Source organism: Equus caballus, chromosome 16 (genome assembly GCF_041296265.1).
Source record: "Equus caballus isolate H_3958 breed thoroughbred chromosome 16, TB-T2T, whole genome shotgun sequence".
Lineage (NCBI taxonomy): Eukaryota > Metazoa > Chordata > Mammalia > Perissodactyla > Equidae > Equus > Equus caballus.
This window is the reverse complement of record NC_091699.1, coordinates 28,382,113-28,400,208: the sequence shown is the minus strand read 5'-3', so window position 1 is coordinate 28,400,208 and position 18,096 is coordinate 28,382,113. Positions and strand designations below refer to the sequence as shown.

The window sequence follows — 18,096 nt, the reverse complement described above, 5'->3', positions numbered from 1 at the left end:
ACAAGACTGCATTTTTAGCCAGGTCTCTTAGGATAATCCCTAATGCATTTAAGCTAAGTAGAAATTCATTTTTAAATATATCATAAAATTTCTGATGATACAAAATGTAATTAATGCTGCAGATAATGATGGCATATAAACGGATTTTATGCAATGGACATGTTTTGAATAATGTTCATATAATATTTAGCGCTTTACTAAGTTGCAGGAGAAATCCTCTACATATGAATAAAATATAAAATTTAAATTGCGAGATATATGCATGCGTATGCAAAGTAACCAGGGGTTGTAAGGAGAGAGGCTGCCCTAAAGGTGAGCAAGCAGATAATCATTGCTAAAGTGCATTTTCAATTCCCAAAGCAGAAAGTTATCTGTTAAAGGGCTGCCCAGCTAACTGGAAGGAAGAGAAGCGGCCAGCTTCATGCCATCTCCACGGCTATGTAGATGCTGTGAATATCTCAGAGCCTATGCCACAGAGCTAATTTTCACTGGTCACTACAGATCTGGGTCTCATAATCCCTATCTGGCTACATGCCCATAGCTCTGCCTTGAGTTGGGTATCAAGAAAGCAGGGAGTTGCAATTACACATGGAAGGTGAGCAAAGACAGCATTTAAGAATTTTGGTCTTTGTTGTATTGCTTCTTGCCTCCCTTCATTCAGCCTCTAAGTTTGATGGCTTTTTTAAAAACTTCGTTTTTATAAATGATCACCTCACTGCCAGAACGAAATGCACAGGTACCACTTTCTCAACCAAAACAGCTGACGTTTAAGGTTCTCACAATTGCATCAACAGCCTTCACCCCTCCCCCTCTTCATTTTATAAATGTTGAACTGTCTCTCAGGAGGACTCCCATGTGTCAAGAAGAGTCACGGGGCCTGGGAATAATGCTCCCTTTCTCTGGGCAACGAGACACACCTGCGATGTGAGTAAACCAGTCTCAATAAAATCCAGCTTGGGCTGGCAGCCAGCAGAGACATCTGGTCCCATTTCTCAGACCCAGATGATGAGGCAAGGTGACTTGGCTTGGATCAGCTAACAGCCCCGACTTACTAGGGGGAGGAAGGGAGCCTTCATCCCAGGCTCTCACCTGGCGTCACCACCTGGGCTGGAGCAGAGAGCTGCAGTGTGCCACCAGGGACGGGAAGACACAGAGGGAACCAGACAGTGGTAGTGACCTCTGACTTGCTCTGATGCTGGGAAGGGCCCTATGGATCCATGAGCAAGTTACTAGGGCCTCAGTTCCCTGATCTGTAACAGGTATAATATTAACTGCCTTTCAGAGTTTTCTTGATGTGAGAAAACACGACCTGCTCAAGCCAAAACCAGAGGTCATGCTTGTTCACGCCCCTGGCCTCATCCCCAGAGCCTTCCATCACTAAGTCTGCTTTCTTCTACTCTACACCAGATCTCGACTCTGTCCACGTCTGTGTGCCACCCTGGCTCGCTATCCGCTCTCACCTGGCTCTCACCTGGATGACGTCAAGAGCCTCCTGACGCACTCTGCTTCCTCTCCTGCCCACCCATTGATTACCCCCTCCCCCCATTCGCTCTTCTACAAGGTCGCCAGGTGGGTCTCTATGAAGCAGAAATAGGATCACTTCTTTTGCTTGCTTAAAAACCCTCCAACAACTTCTCATCACACTTGGATTAAAATCAAATTCTTCACCAGGGCTCTAATGCTCTATAAAATCTGGTCCTTGCCCATCAATTTCTCCATCCCTACCATCTCCCTGGGCTCTGGTGCTCACCTCACTCCACCAAGCCACATCCTTCCTTAGGGCATTTGCATTTGGGGTTGCCTCTGCCAGAACTGCTCCTCCCTTCTTCTTTCCCACCCAGCACCCCCATCTCCGCTCAAAGGAAGTCTCCTTGGAAAAGCCTTTGCTGCGCATCTTGTATGAATGGATGTTTCAGTCCTCCAAGTTACTATGTCACATCGTCCCATTCATTCCCTTTGCATCACTTTTTAAAATGAGTCCTGATCTTGTTCATTTATGCTGATTTACTGGCTGTCTCCTTCTACAAGAACTGCAGCTTCCTGAGGGCAGGGACCGGGTCTGAATTTCCACTGCAGTCCAGCCCTGTGAAGGTGCTCGTCAAACACACATTCAGTGGCTGAATGAAGAGATGAAGGCTGACCCAGCTGTCTCACCAACTCATAAGTTACAGTGCAAACTGGAAGTGCCACATAGAGGAAAACAGAGCACTTGCGTCCCCACAAAGGACTCTTGGTTGGTTTTCCTCCCCGAAAGTTGCTGACCTTTATTTTTTTTGCAATGCTGTGTTTCACAGTAGCTCTCCTCCACTTTTTTCCTGCACATCCACAAATAAATGTAGAAATGGGCCCTCGCTGGATGGATAGGGAACTTATGCAAATCCTTTTACTCTGTTAGAAAACTTACAAAACTCAAGCACACTCAGGAGAGTTTTATCACATATCGCCCTGTACTTCAGAGCAGTGTGTCTCAAACTTTTGTGTCTCAAGAACCCTTCACACTCTTAAAAACTGAGAACCCCAAAGGGCTGTTATTTAAGTGGGTTATAACTATCGATATTTATCATGTTAGAAACAATCAGAAATTTAAAACATTTCTTCCTTAATTCATTTAAAATAATAACCAACCCATCACGTATTAATATAAATAACATTTTTACAAAAAATTACTATATTTTCCAAAACAAAAAGATTTTTTTGAGAAGAATGGCATTGTTTTACATTTTCACAAAACTTTTAACGTCTAGCTTAACTGAAGACAGCTGGCTTTTCACATTTGCTTCCGCATTCAGTCATCGGTGACACCGTGTCATGAGGAGCCACTGGGAAACTCCAGTGCACCATGCATTCAGAAGGAGCGTGAAAGAGGGAAACAACATGTTGGTATTTTTATGAAAATAGTTTTGACCTCACAGAACCCCTTAAATAGCGTTGAGGACCCCACGGGTGCCTGGGTCACCCTCTGAGAACTGCTGCTTTAGGAGGACACATCAAGGGGCTAAGTCTCTCCGAGCCTCATGCTTGGGGGTGGGAGGAACAGGGGAGAGGATACTAATTCAAATTCAACTCATGGTCAGTTTTCCACTCTTGTGATTAATTATGTATTATTTGGAATCAACAATGCAAAACACTCATGATTCCATTATACCTAAAACAAGACTTACCAAAGTGATTATTTGCCTTAAAAATATCCTTTACTTTAGGGGCCGATCCAGTGGTGCAGGGGTTAAGTTCGCATGTTCCACTTTGGCAGCCCAGGGTTTGCCAATTTGGATCCTGGTGCAGACCTACACAGCACTTGGCAAGCCATGCTGTGGCAGGCGTCCCACATATAAAGTAGAGGAAGGTGGGCATGGATGTTAGCTCAGGGCCAGTCTTCCTCAGCAAAAAGAGGAGGGTGGTGGCAGATGTTAGCTCAGGGCTAATCTTCCTCAAAAATAAAACAAACAAAAAAACCCCTTTACTTTGGAAAATCACCTAGAATACAGTTTCATTTTCAAACGTCCCTTTCAGAGAGTGTGCTGGAAACACACAATTGTGTAAAAGGAGGTTCATCTGTATTGTCATACACACCAAGGCATTTTATACCACAGATCCAAGAGGCAGAGAAAGTGTGTTAGCGACAGGAAGTTATTTACAAGAGAACTGTTCTTGAGACAACAGCTGTCCCAGTAAAAATGAAAAACTACTGGCTGCACAAAGGCACACATTATTGGACGAAGATGCTCAACGTCCTTTTCAAGTTGGTAATCACATCATTGGAAAGTGCCTACTAAGCTCACCAGAGCACACGGCACTCCTCATGGGCACTCTGTACCATCAGATGCCCGCCTCTTCCTGCCTTCGCGGAAATGAAAAACAGTGCAAAGAAGGGTCACCAAGGAATGCACATGGAGACAGACAGATAGGAGAGGCACACGCAGTAAGGGCTGAGGGTGCCCGGGGAATATCCTTCATAATCATTCTGTGAACTTCTGTAAGTCATCAGGGATGCTGCAAGAGTCAGCAGATGCAGACACGGACTTACATTCACTTAATTGCGGAATCATCTGTCTAATTCAAGCATATTCTTTCCTGCACACAGATTGGGGTGTCTGTTTGTCTGATACCTGTAATATGACCTTCTTGTTTTCCCCAGCATATGAAGAATGCAGGTCTCATCAAACTACAGACTTTCAGTCGAACCATATGTTCTTCTGGGAAGAGCCATGACAAAAAGGAGGAGGGACAAGAGGACCAAGTAGGAAACAAGTCCATACCGAGCAGTGAAGTCCCTTCCGGGCCAGCAGCAGCTAGTCCTAGTCCAGGGATGAAGCCTGCCTCGCCCGAATCACTGAGAGACCTGCCCACGGGCTCTGCCCTTCCTCGGGCACTTCTCAGCTTTCTTTTGGATCACGCTGATTCAATAACTCGGCTTCTTCCCGGTTCGAACCTCACTCTCACTTCAATTCCGACCATACAATGAGGCTAAAACAATACTTCACACACACACAGCCAATAAAGCCACCGCCCCTCGAGACACAGTCCAAGCTCCCGAGCACATGGATCCGACCCCTCCTACTCTGCCCCGGCCTCCTCTGTCTTCTCTTCGTTGTCCAGCAACTCTTCTTGTGTTAGATTCCTTCACACCTCCATGTCTGTGCTCATGCTGGACCTCCCCACTCCATCACCTCCAACAAGCCCCCTTATGTCTCCCCACCAGGGGACCCTCCTCAATACACACTGCACTTCTGCCGCCTCCTTATGGCATGCGTCACTCTGTGTGGTCCCTTTGTGTCTGCATCACTCTCCTCCTCATTGGAGGGGCCTCTTCCGATGCAAGGACCAGGCCGAATTCAGCAATGTACATCCACCCCTCCCCGCCAACCACAGACGCTCAATAAGTATCCAATGAATAAATTCGGCATCAGAAATTTATTGAAAGCCTGCTCGGTAGCAGGCACCTTCCTGGGTTCTGAGAATATAATAGCAACCAAGATGGACAAAGAAGCCTGCTCTCACTTATAAGAAGATCAAGGCCACAAACCTGGAAAAAGTCCTTTTTATGCCTGCTCTAGACTGAATGTACGTGTTTCCCCAAAAGTCACATGTTGAAATCCCAATGTGATGGTATCAGGATGTGGAGCCTTTGGGAGGTGCTTAGGTCATAAGGGTGGAGCCCTCAGGAATGGGATTAGTGTTCTTGTAAAAGAGACCCCACAGAGCTCCCAGTCCCTTCTACCATGTGGTGATACAATGCAAAGTCTGTGACCCAGAAGCAAGCCCTCAGCCAACCATGCTGGCACCCTGATCTTGGACTTCCAGCCTCCAGATCTGTGAGTAATAAATTTCTGCTGTTTCTAAGCCACAGAGCCTATCCTACATTGTCAGAGCAGCCCAAACAGACTAAGACAGTACCTTTTGTAGGACAAAAATTGCTCCTACAAGCCCACTTACACTAGTCATGGCCAGAGATTCAAAATCAGAATCTGTTGAGGAAATGGTCTAGTAACTTCTAGTTAACCTTCAGCTTCGTCAAGGTGACTTCTCCACAGCTTGTCTGAACCACATTTAGTGGGTTCTTGAAAGCCAAGTGTGGATGAAAACCACATCATCACAGCAAAGAAAAAAAGCAACTTCAAAGATGTCAGAACACACACAAAAAAGTCAGATGAGTGAAAAAAATATAAATAGCAGCTATGAGTGCAGTTTTGTTTCTGAAAAGCTACACGAGCTCAGAACACCTGCTCAGGGCCTCAAATCTTACTTTTAAAAATGAAAGGATATTTTTCCCTTGCCAAATTGACTGAGGGGCTGCTGTCTTGAGGGCATTTTCTCCGGGCTCCAGGTACCTGATGACCACCCCGGCTGCCTGAGGCTGACAGCTTGCTGTTCTCACTCGAGACCGTTTGGAGAGGAGGCGCCCGTGGAGGCCTGTCGGGGAGCAGTGTTAAGAGGAGGAGTGAGGGCCGCCTGCTGCGCTCTCGCCACGGCTGCCATTCAAACACCACGTGCGCGCCCGAGCATCAGTCTCCAAGAGTTGCTCAATGAACCAGGAAACGGGCTGCTGGACAAGGATGCCGCAGGAGCAACACAGGGATCAGTCATGGGGAGGCTGGAACACAGGCATCTACATTGAAGGCAGCCAGTGGGAAAGAGCTCCGACAGGCCTTGACTTCAACAGAAAATTCAAGTTTTCCGACGGGCTTGAAGCCTTGGGGACGGTTCTGTAGATGCTTTTATTCTTTGGAGATGCCACTGTACGTTGTGTGTTTCTGAGGTGCCAGTGCCTCTTCCTGCCATTGGTAGTGGGCACGTGCCTCCATTTCCCCAACAAGACTTGAAATTCCTGGAGGATGGATTCCTGAATGAGTCATCTCTGTGACCCCTGAAACGCTGAGAACAATACCTACCCTGAGGATGCCCTCTCTAAATGGGATTAACCAGCGTGAGTTCCTCATGGAGATGAGGGCGCACACTGATCCTGGCTGGGGATCTGACTAGGGCAGGGAGGGGTGGGGGGTCAGCTCAGTCCAGTCCAACAGAACAACTTGCAGAGTGTGGGAAATTCACTGCCTCTTGGTAACTTGCTTTCCCCACCTTCTGGTGTGGTGCCCCCTAGAGTTGCTGGGGGGAAGGCTCCCTAAATGAGTCAAGGCCTGTGAAACTTCTTGGAACACAGCCTACAGGTGTGCAATAAACCAAAAGAAAAGTGACAAACTTGGGAGACCCAAAGGCCCTTCCAGCATGTTCTAATACAGGGGTCAGCAAACTCTTACAGTAAGGGGCCAGATAGTGAATGTTCTACATTTTGTGGGCCAAGAGGCAAAATCAAGACTACTGTGCCTGAACTTATATATAATAACCATTTAAAAATGTAAAAACTGGGGCCAGCCGGGTGGCATAGTGGTTAAATTCGTGCACTCTGCTTTGGTGACCAGAGGTTTGCAGGTTCGGATCCTGGGTGTGGACCTAGCACGCTTATCAAGCCACGCTGTGGCCACATCCCACATAAAATAGAGAAGATTGGCGCAGATGTTAGCTCAGGGCCAATCTTCCTCACCAAAAATAAATAAATAAATAAAAATGTAAAAACGTTCTTAGTTCTCAGGCTGTACCAAAATAGGCTTCGGGATGGATTTGGCCTGTGGGTCACAATTTGCCCACCAGCTATCACAGACTGAGCAGGGTCCTTTGATACTCAGTGATGACATGATGAGGCGGTGACCCCTCGTATCCCCATTTTATGCAGGGGGCGGGAATTGAGGCTCAGGCGGGCAAAGTGATTTACCCCTGAGCACACGGCCAGCAAATGGCAGACATGAGAGCAGAACTCAGACCTGGTAACCACAAAGCAAGCGAGCTGCTGTGTGTCCATTTGTTTCCTAAGACCTCACACCTTCGTTAGGAATGCTGGTGTATGAAAACAGGCTTTAAAATAGCTGGCTCCTTGTTGGGAACCGGCAGGAGCTGCTAAAGAAAACAATCTAAGAAACACAATGTACTCATAATGATCCTGATCAACATGCAAAGTCGGTAAATAACTGGCCTCCTGCACAGGACAAGGCATGGCTTGCTGAAACTGGGATGTGTTCCTATCTCATTCTGGATATTATTTTCCCTTTTCATATTTACAGCCACCTAGCAGCCTGAGCCCAGGCGTCCCTGCCGAGTCTGGGGGATCTGAAGTGTCTCACATCCCCCCAGAGCCTCTTTGCCCACGTCAACGTGATGAAGGCATCAGAGGCCTCACTCTGAACACATGGAAGTGACGAATATTGCAGTTCTATGACCCTGGCCAGACTCCCAGCGACCCTACGGGTTATCTCAGGCCTGACAGGAACCTTGTGGGTCTGCTCCAACCCCGTGACGTGGGATTCCACCTGAGAGAGAGAAGAACAGGAGATGTGACAAAGAGAGACGGGGGAACATGGAGATGGAGGAGAAGGGGAAGATGAGTGGACGGGTGTCAGGACAGGATTTGAGGAATTAAGATGGCGCCACACACATCCTTCAATGTCCCGGATGGCTTAAGCCAGGCTTAGCCTCGACCAGAGAGAACTTGGAGAGAGAAGGAAAGCAAGCACCAGTATGTAACAGCCAGGACAAGAAAACTTGGGGAGAGCAAAGGGGAGATTTGGAACTGGAGCTGAGGGATACGTGAAAATAGCACCAATTGTGTTAACGTGGATTCAGAGAGATGACCAGAAAAAAAGGCCAGAAAAAATGTACCTAAAGGGACAACTGAATATTACAATACCCTAGAGGGACAGAGGAGGAGATGTAATCTCATCTCAAAGTTAGAGGTCACAAACTGTATGCTGGACCAGCGCAGCATCTTCAAAATTTTGGATTACGTACTAATTTAATAAATCAGGAGCTTTCACCTAAAATGTATAGAATTTTTTTTTATTTGGACATCTTTTGATAAATTCCCACGATGTGGCACACAGGGCCTTGCATGCCTCTGTGACAAACATGAGGAGCAGCAGAGTAAAGGCTGTCCCCTGAGATGGGGGACATGGCCTCCTCACTGGCCCAGTGTAAGCTAGAGTACACCAAGACACCCAGGTCCCCGTGGCCTTGGTTATATATTAAAATACGAAATATGAGAGTCTCACTTTAAGACCACAGCGGGAGATGACAGGCCAGGCTGCTCAGAAGCCCGACTCCACCCATGGGGAGGCAGTGCCCACCAACGCTGGGTCTCCCGTGAGCTCATTTCATGAGGGGGCGTGGGAACCAGGCTGCTCCCAGCTCACCAGTCCAGCTCAGGGGTGGTAGGAGGAAGACAGCAGCGGGAGTCACTGCCATCAGTGGAAATAAAAGCCTCGCTTCATACCTTCCACATATTGATTCACACTCCTTATTAATCACCTGCTGTGAGCCAGACACTGTTGTTTAGTGATAAACAAAAGACACGAAATCCCTGCCCTCATCAAATACTCACCGTGCATCTGACTTACGGCCAGCCCAGGACTACTGCCGCTCTGGCTAAGTTCACCCATGGCTTCCCAGTTGTCAAACTCCAACAATCCCTCAGTCCTTGACCCGGGTAACTTTTCTGCAGCATCCTCCCTCCTGAGGCCTTCCCATGTCTACACACGTGTGCATTCCAAACTTCCAGCCATAGGGAGCTGCCATGATTCTTGATGTATGGCCTCAACACTATTTACTTGATATCTTTCTTTAAAGCTACTAACTTGGTTTTATTTAAATAAACGTATTTCAAAAGGTAACTTAATCCCTACTATAAATGGGAAACCACTATCACTTGCTCTGTATAAAAAATTACTATAAAAATCACATGAACTTCAAAATTAAAAAAGTGTTTATGCCCATACTATGTCCCACCATGTTTAACATAGTGTTTGGAGCGAACCTCCACTTGGCACTGAATTTCAGCCTCTCCGTGACCTTGCGAACACCTGACTTGCAGCCTTCTCTATCTCCCACTACCCCTCCTGTGCTCGGGTCTGCTTTCTGATGGATGCCCCCAAGCCCTTCACTCCATCATGCTTTTATTGAGCCTGTTAGCACTAACTGGAATACCCTCGGCATACTCCTAAGCTTGCTGAAATTTGAACTCCATCCTTCAACCCATCATATGGAAGCCCGCTCCAATTTCCCCCATCAGAACTCATCTCTCGTTTCTAGGTGCTCTGTCAGAGCATTTGCTATAATCTGTCCTGCGCTAGCTTCTTGGGGACGTGCCTGTCTGTCTTTTCAACCATTTAACTCAGGCTGGCAAACGTTACACTAAGTGCTTGGGCTCGAATGGTGACTGTGACCGGCTTCTTCCTTCTAGGAGGAAAGCCACAAGTTTCTGGAGACAGAAACCCCACAATGTTTTATGACCAATAAACAGTTTCATTACAGTGATTAATCAATAAGCGTGTATCTACTGGGCATCTGCGCCACACATCGCAGCAGGTGAAGGAACACAGAAAAATTGTAAAACCTTGTCTCTGTACTCAGGGAGGTTAACAACCTCTCCTGGGAGACAGGACTGGACTCTAAGGGGGGAAAGGAGAAGCCAGTGCTGCAGAGAGCAGAGGCGGAGCGGAGCGAGGAATATTCCTCCTAATGATCCCAAAGAGATGACTACAACAAAGCTCGTCGGGGCCACGGAGTGCTTACTACAGCCTCTATGGAGCAGGTGCAATGTGAGCTGGTTGCTGCAAGATGAAGGGAATTTGGAGATAGGGGAAAAAACCCAGGTGGAGCCACATGTGCTTTGAAAAGCTTGAGGGAGAACTTCCTGACTGGAGATGAAGCTGGGAGCCAGGGCCATGGTGCCCAGGAAAGGTAAGTCCATGGGACCGTGGTCTTAAAGCAAATGAATGATGGGACAGAACGGATGTCTGAGAAAGTGGCCTGGGACTGGTGTGTACGCTGACATGAACGGGGGAAGGTATAATATGGCGAGAGGGTGAGAGGAGGGTAGAGACAAGGAGTGGGGAGAAAGAGCCCATGTCCAAATTCAGAACTGGGTGTCCCGATCGGCAAATGACTTTGGTTGATGTCAGGCTGAACTAGAGCCACAAGTGGATTTGGAAACCACAGCATCTCTTTTTCATTCTTGGAAGAGTCTAGGATTCAGGACATGCCCCTGCAGTAGACTGTCCTTTCCGACAGCCCGTAATTGAGCCATAGGCTCCTGGACTGCTTGTGTCAGAAGGAATCTGGAGGACAGGAGAAGCAGGAGCTGGATGGATGACTTGGGCACTAAAGGGAAGCTAGTTCAATACTTTAAAACCACTCAGAAGATAAGCAAGTAGTTGCGATGAAGAGACTCACTTGAGAAAAAAATTGCAAAGTGAGGCTTCATAATTCACTGGGAGCTATAAGGTTCATGTGCTATCAAGTCTGAAATTACTTATCAAGCTTCTACCCTGGATTTACTTTCTATACAAAACAGCACTTCAGAGAATACGTAAGTAAACACTGTTATGACCAACGGTTTGTTTTCAGAGAAAAATGTTCTCACAAATGGCAATACTTATTTTTTAACATTCTCTGGGAAAATACAACAACTCGATATACTTGAGACCTGGGTAAGAACTATTGACATTGTACTTAATCTTTAAAACTGATAGACTTGTGTCCAAAAGCTAATACAGTTCTCTAATACAAACCGGGGGAAGTAACACACTAGATCACAGGCTACCCTCAGGCTTCGGGTTCCGGTCTTACGGGCAGAGCCCAAGGGCAGGGAAAATTGAAGTGATTTAAAATGGTCCCTGATAGGATATATCTGATATTAGTGGGCTTGCTGAAGCGAAACAGTAATCTCAGAGAGATACAGAGGAGTAAACCTATTAACGTGCCGTCCAAATGTTTTGATGCCTGGACCTCAACATCTTTCAGGCGATACGCCCGCGGGAGAGGCAGACTTGTGCTGGGTGCTATGAACGAGAAAGCTGACGAATGGGTGCTCTGAAACCACGATTTATTTTTGGGATGAACTGAGGAGCACTCACTAACAGCTCCTTTCACTTCACACTGCAGAGGTGTCCCCATCAGCATTCTGAGTTCTGTCCATCATTTTTTTGTGTCCCTCTACCATGAACTACGTTAGGGCGAGGCATTTTATTACAGGAAAAGGAACAAATACACCGTTACCTAGACAGTGAGCATTCCTTCAAAGCTTTGCTTGACCAAGCTGTCCCATGGCCCCACTCGCCGGCCATGTCAGCTAAGCTATTAATCGTACCGTGTACACTGCTCTCTGTCACTTGCAGTTCACAGACGAGTGAAATTAAAGCGAAAAAATGTCTGAGGACCAAGAGAGTGGCCAAATACATATTTTGCCTTATAAGGATCTTTAAAATAATTTCTATTAGTACCTTAATTGGAAAAAACCCTGAAAGGATGACTGGACATAATCGAAGAATTTTAACAATAAATTTATGTTTACAAAACTCACTACTGTCTTATTTGACTCTTTTTACAGGTACTTGGCCACTGCAGGTACAGACATTGACATGGCCCTGGGAAGCTGGAGGAGAATGTGCATACCAGGCTGCTTCTGGTGACACGAAACTTCTCTGGTTATGTAGAGGGCACAGAAGAATGGAGAACCAAGCACCTTTTCTGCTCCGTTCCTTCTTGAAAATACTGAATTGTACTGTGTCAAGCCAGTCAGTTTTATTTTCTTGCCCTCTTGACTTGTGCATTCAGTGTTCCCCATGTCAACAATGCTAGGCGGGGCTACCTCCTGGTCCCCGCCTTCTCCCACTTCATTTATTCCCAGCTTGCTGCAGCTCTCTGCTGACAGTCAGAAAACAGTACAGAAGGATTCCTGACTGATTCAGACTGATGGGGGCTGAACCTTCACTGCTTCTTGCCAATCTCTTGAAAATACACACATTTTTGCAATCCATGTGTTTGTCTCTCTGTTAACTCAGCTCCCCAAATTACTTGCATTGGTGGAAAAGCAGACTTTGTGGACTTCTTAAACTATATACCCTTGTCCTATCCTCCCTGCATTGTTTTGCTCCCTCAGTTTATACAGGAAACGGAGGCCCCTCTCCCTCTGAACTCAGACTCTCTGCACTTACAGCGACGGTCTGCCAGGCTATGATCCCTCGCACTGTGCGGTCTACTCTAGTCCCTGCTGCCTGTCTCTTCCCTCCACAGGCCTACAGAGGTTTCCCCATCCTGAAGACTCTCAAGTCTGCCATCCCCTAATCTGTTCTTTCTCTTTCCATTCACTGACACTCCTTGATAGAGGAGTCCACATGTACCATCTCTTCTTTCTCACCTCAACACTCTGGTTTTGAGGGGTTGTCCTCAACCCTTCTTCTCACAACCAAACATACTCTACTCAAACTATCCCATCTAGGGTGACAATGACCTCTCAACTGCCACAGCCAAAAGCCTCTTGTAAGTCCTTAATTCAAACTAAGTAGGAGGACAGAAAGATCCATAGTCTAACTTTCACTTCCACCAACTTTAGAAATAATTAAATCATAGTCCAAAAAGACTGCAGGCCTTGTGGTCAGCTAGCTACTTAGTGGCAGAACTGGGATGTGGCCTCAGCCTTCTGGCCGCCATGTTAGTGTGCTTTTTCCTAAACACCACCATGTGCCTTGCCTTCCCCTATAAGCTCTGACCCTGTTGACCATCCACTCCTTCTCAGCTCTTCCTTAGTCTTCCTGATAGTGCATGTTCCTGATCTCCCGGGATCGCTCTGGTGACTCCCGCTGGTTCCTCTTCTTCCTCTACCTTCTAAATAAATGTAGATACCCTCCAAACGCCATAGCCTTCCCAGCAGTAAGCAGAACATCTAGCAAGGATAGTAATTTCCTCTTTTCCACCTCTCTTCTGTCTTTGTGTACTTCCATCAATGGGAGTTCAGCATATTAGAAATGCCCTCTGACATCTAAAATTATCCTTCCCTTCCATCACTGGTAAATAAGCACCTACCATGAGAGAGTTAACAGAACGTAGAGATGAGTTGGGGATCTGGGCTCGGACTGCTTAATTTCAAACCCCAGCTCAATCTCTTGAGGACATGACACTGGGACTTTGCAAGTTTCTCCCTAGGTCTCCATTTCCTCATCTCACCACAGAGGATTGTTGTGAAGACTAATGAGAAAGCTTTTTTGAATTAGTAGAGTGGCTGGCTCATAGCATGCATGTAAATGCTCAGGAGATTTTGCCTTTTTCTTTTTACTTAAATTTTCAGTATTAATGTGTGCCAGAGATGACTCAAGCCATAGTTCCTTCTCTTGAGTAGGCTCAGTGTCTGTAAGGCCCGGAGATGCATCAACTAAATGGTGCAATCAACTTTAGATGTGCTAAGACAAATGTATGCAGAGGTAGTGTGGGGAGAAAGGAGTGAAGAGCTCATTTTACTTAGCACATCAGAAAAAGCTTCACTTGAAGAGTTGAACATCGATCCGAATCTTGTTTTCCCTCCTGGGAATGAAGCTCCTGTATGCACCACATGTAAGCTTTATATAAAAGGAAGCTTTGGAAAAGAGCAATAACATGGCAAGGAAAAAACCTGAAAACATTTAGAACAGAATCGCTCAGACTTTGGGGTGCATGAGAATCTCCCCTACTAGAGAGTGCAGTGTTGGTGTTTGTTAAATGCAGATTCCTAAGCTCCACCTGAAGAGGCAACCATTCAGTAGGCCTGGGCACCCTTGTTTTTCATGCAGGTGGTCCATGAATCACACGATGAGCACCCCGTTTGGGAGGAAGAGTGGATGTGATGATGGAGATGAACCAAAGTAGCTTCTGATGATCATTACACGCAGGCTCTCATCTCTTCCTAGGAGTGACCTCTGCGGCTTGGGTGGCAAACTTGCTTTTGGATTCAGAAAGAAAAAGCTACATTTTGCAAACATCATGGTATAGTAAACAGTTCCCTGCTTTGACAGTTTACTCCATAAAAAGGTTTGGGTTGCTTGAGGAAGCTCTGCCTGTGGCCTTCCGCTCCTGCCTAGTCTCTTCTCCAGGAGGAAATGAGCTCAAGTTTCCCTGCTTAATTCTAGCTACCAGTGGTGGGCAAGATGCACAGGCCAAAATAATTCGCAGCCACCCCCTTGAGGCATTCACAATATCTAAAACCTTAAGCCAGAGGAGGCCTGGAAACACCTGGTAGCATACAGCCACACCTGCAGCACCAAAGTCAGAACAGGCACCTTCATATTGAAAACCAACCACAATGACTCCCACTACCAGCTTCCAATGTTATTAAGAACCTTCGCTTTCTCGCTGCAGTGTGCTGTGTGGTGTGGTTGGGGTGATAGGGCTGATTTTCATGGCCCTTTGAACCTCCAATTCTTGTATGTTTCTTTGAATTTCATTTGAAGCCTGGTCTTTAAGAGATAGGGGGAAGAAATCGCGGATAATGAGAGCTTAAAATATTCTCATTTCATGGTGGTGCTAACAAGTGAAACTACAAGTAATGATGTAATCCAACTTGTCAAAAAGGAAAATGAAAAGAGGAGACAGAAGGCAGGACAGAGCCTTGGGACTCACATGCCATGTCATCTTCTAATTAACTAACTGATCCTTTAAACTGTCAAACTCGGAGAGGAACTCCATGGCCTGGTGTCTGATTAATATTCATACTTGGGCATTGGATGCTCTGATTGGGGTCCCAGTGGTTGTAGTTAAACATCAGTCTTTAAAAAAGACAGAGAGAAATCAAAACCTGCCTGGCCAGCCAGTCTCCCGGTTTTACATTCATAGGGAAATGAGAGAAGGCCACCCTGAAGTCCAGAATCCACAGCGAGGGCAAATCCTCCATGGATGCATATTGATTTCTGCATCATGATGAGGACTTGTATATTGAAAAAATAATTATTTTGCTTCTTTCTACTGGCAGCCACATTGTTAATCACGCTCTGTGCCTCACTGTTAAAGAAGCGAACGATGCATGTAAAATTACATAGCATTCGGTAATATAATCAAGCTTTTAATCTCAAACAAAAATAATTGAATATATAATTTAATCAAAGCAAGCTAGAATCGATCAGTTAGTTCAGCTATAGTAAGTGGCAACCTGGACTTTTACTCTTACAGCACCGGCTGCAAAACAATATATTCCCTCCCTCATGCTGACTTCCCTTGACAACGACATGTTTTGGTCCAGAGGGTCAGAAGAGCCTGTTCTATCTCCCAGCCACGAACAGCCGCACAGGTCACCCTGTGGGTTGCAGAAGATGGTGACATGAGGATGGGCTCTTCAGAGGCACTGGACTGACCAGGCCTTTCCTTTGCTCTCAGTTCACATTTTATTAATTAAAGACCTTTAAAGGAAGAAAATAATTCAACTGAGTTCCACTGTGCATTCTAATGGCATTGGCTTTTAGAAAATATTTCCCAAATTATAACTTGAGCCTTACTTCGCATGGTATAAGTTCACCCACATTACTCTATCCTGGACTGAGATGCCACACATCCCACAAACCTTCTCTCTAGCAGTTCTTTATCCTATAGAGCTTATTAAACATTCCCAAGCCCTTGCTAAACTTATTACTAAGCTATTTCAACTTATATTAAAAATGGGTGACACTGCTAATGAATGTGCAGATTGGGATCATAATTCACACACATACTGAATACAAATGGTGTGGAACAGCTAGACTCCAGCTGATCAATTCCACCAACGGATATTGAGGCCCACCATGTAATCTGACACATTAATAAGTCACAGTTCATTTCCTTTTTTTTGAGGCAGGGGAGAGGACATACCACACATATTAATCAATACATTTTTAATAAAGGAATAACCTACTCCCAAAAAATAAGTATATACATTCCAAAGGACTTGTAGGACTTTGCAAATTGAAAGAAATTCATGTTGTTTCAGGGTACAAGTCTAAATGCCAGGGGCATTCATGTATTTCTTCTACCTAGACTAGGAGAAGGATAAAAACCATCCCACAGCATCAAGAGTACTCTGGCTGGGTTATGCCCACCCGTGAAAGACAGAACTAACGGGCTAAAGAGGAAAGACCGGCTGATGCTGCTCATCAGGGACCTTAGTTCCTCCAGCCCCTCTGGATGAGACCATCACAATTCACGGTCAAAAAGGTTCTCCCCCCGCTCCTTATTTCTAGGATGACTTGGAACATTTCTCATGCTCTTAAAGAAAAGCCGACACACTCCAACTTTACACACGCCCACCTCTACTTGGAGCTAGCCCACCGGGGAGACCTCCCGTCACCGCCCAGCCTGACCTGTACACTCCGTGTCGGGAAGAACCCACTATCGTGGCAGGGAGAGTCCTGATGTCTCACTTCAGAAGCCAACGCACAATGTCAACGCACCGCTTGCCAGACGACATCCTGTGCTGTGTTCCTCGGAGCTGCAAATACTTCTTTGGGTGGGGAGCAGACTCTGGGGACACCGAAACTGGCTCAAATCCACAGGCCATAAAGTAATTACTGGTGTCTTTCAGGGCAAGTGCAGTAAAAAATAATTGCTCTCAAATTTTTACTGCTAATGAATGATTGGTACAGTCAATATTTGTGTTGTTGGGAGTGGATATGTATAAGTGTGTCTATGTGTGTGTGCACAAGAGAAGGAGAGAGAGAGAGAGAGAGAGAGGAGAAGAAGAAGAAGAAGAAGAGAGAGAGAGAGGAAGAGAGGGATTGAGAGGGACCAAGAGGAGAAGAGTCTTTTGGATGCAAACACCCAAACCGGTCCGTCAGCCCGGTTAACAACTCTGAACCGCCAGACCACAAATGCTGAATATGTTGACTTTAAATGTCTACAGGGAACATATGCCACGGATCAAAGAACACACTGATTAATCCAACAGAGACCAAAGTCTGTCACTTTGGTCATGGTGCAAAGACGCGCTAAACTGGGTCACTAAAAAGAGTAAATAAATAGGAGAAAAAGACCAAAGCAAAATTGGTTTCAAAGAGGGGCTGAGCTGCCGACTACCTGTCTAAATGTGACTTGGCTTGACTGGGTAAATATCTTTCCTTCTCCAGCACATCTGCCCACTTGTGTTCAAGCAGCACTTCCCCTTTCTTAAAACAACTACCAGCTTGCCGACGCCAGCTAACTCTCACTCACACCGTAATCACTTCATATTACATTAGGTCATCAGCTTTCCCTCTGTTGAATCCCACAGACATTCCAGCTTCTCATCACACACACAGCCCTATAAACATAGATTTAAAGATAACTCTGCTCATGTTGTTTACTGGGAAGATGGTTCTCATAAGTAACAGGAATCCATCACTAGCATGAACAGTCAACACAAAGAGAAAACTGTGAGAGCCAAACACAATTGCATCTTTACTAGTATATGGAAGAAATAAACTGCCATGTTTTTACGGGCCAGTTGGCTTGTCTGGTTAGGACGTGGATGCAGCTGAGGCCTCGGTGGTGAGCCTGATTCCCTTGTGAAGAGGACAAATGGCCTCACGGCTACAGAATCAATCCTTATCTCCATCCACCATCCCACAAATATACACATGATAAAAGCAAAGACATGGTCAATATGGTAGGTTAGTAGTGGGGTCTCAGGCAGACGGGGGACGGGGCGGGTGAATTTAGAGTTGAGCAACAAATACATTTCTTTTCTCTGCCACCAACATGATGACAATCACTTGTTATTTTCTCCCAAGAAACCAGAAAATA

General features: G+C 45.9%; 1 protein-coding gene across 6 annotated transcripts in view; it reads right to left on the bottom strand.

Moving 5' to 3' along the window:
* Positions 1-18,096, bottom strand: part of PDZRN3 (PDZ domain containing ring finger 3) — a 234,540-nt gene that overhangs the window by 49,226 nt on the left and 167,218 nt on the right. Inside the window, exon 1 of one of the 6 annotated variants that reach the window (XM_070238606.1) lies at positions 16,680-16,862. The exons of the other annotated variants lie outside the window; for them this stretch is intronic. The gene's annotated coding sequence lies outside the window, so the exon portion shown is untranslated. Of the gene's footprint in view, positions 1-16,679; positions 16,863-18,096 lie in introns of those variants that run through there. 6 annotated transcript variants of the gene reach the window in all.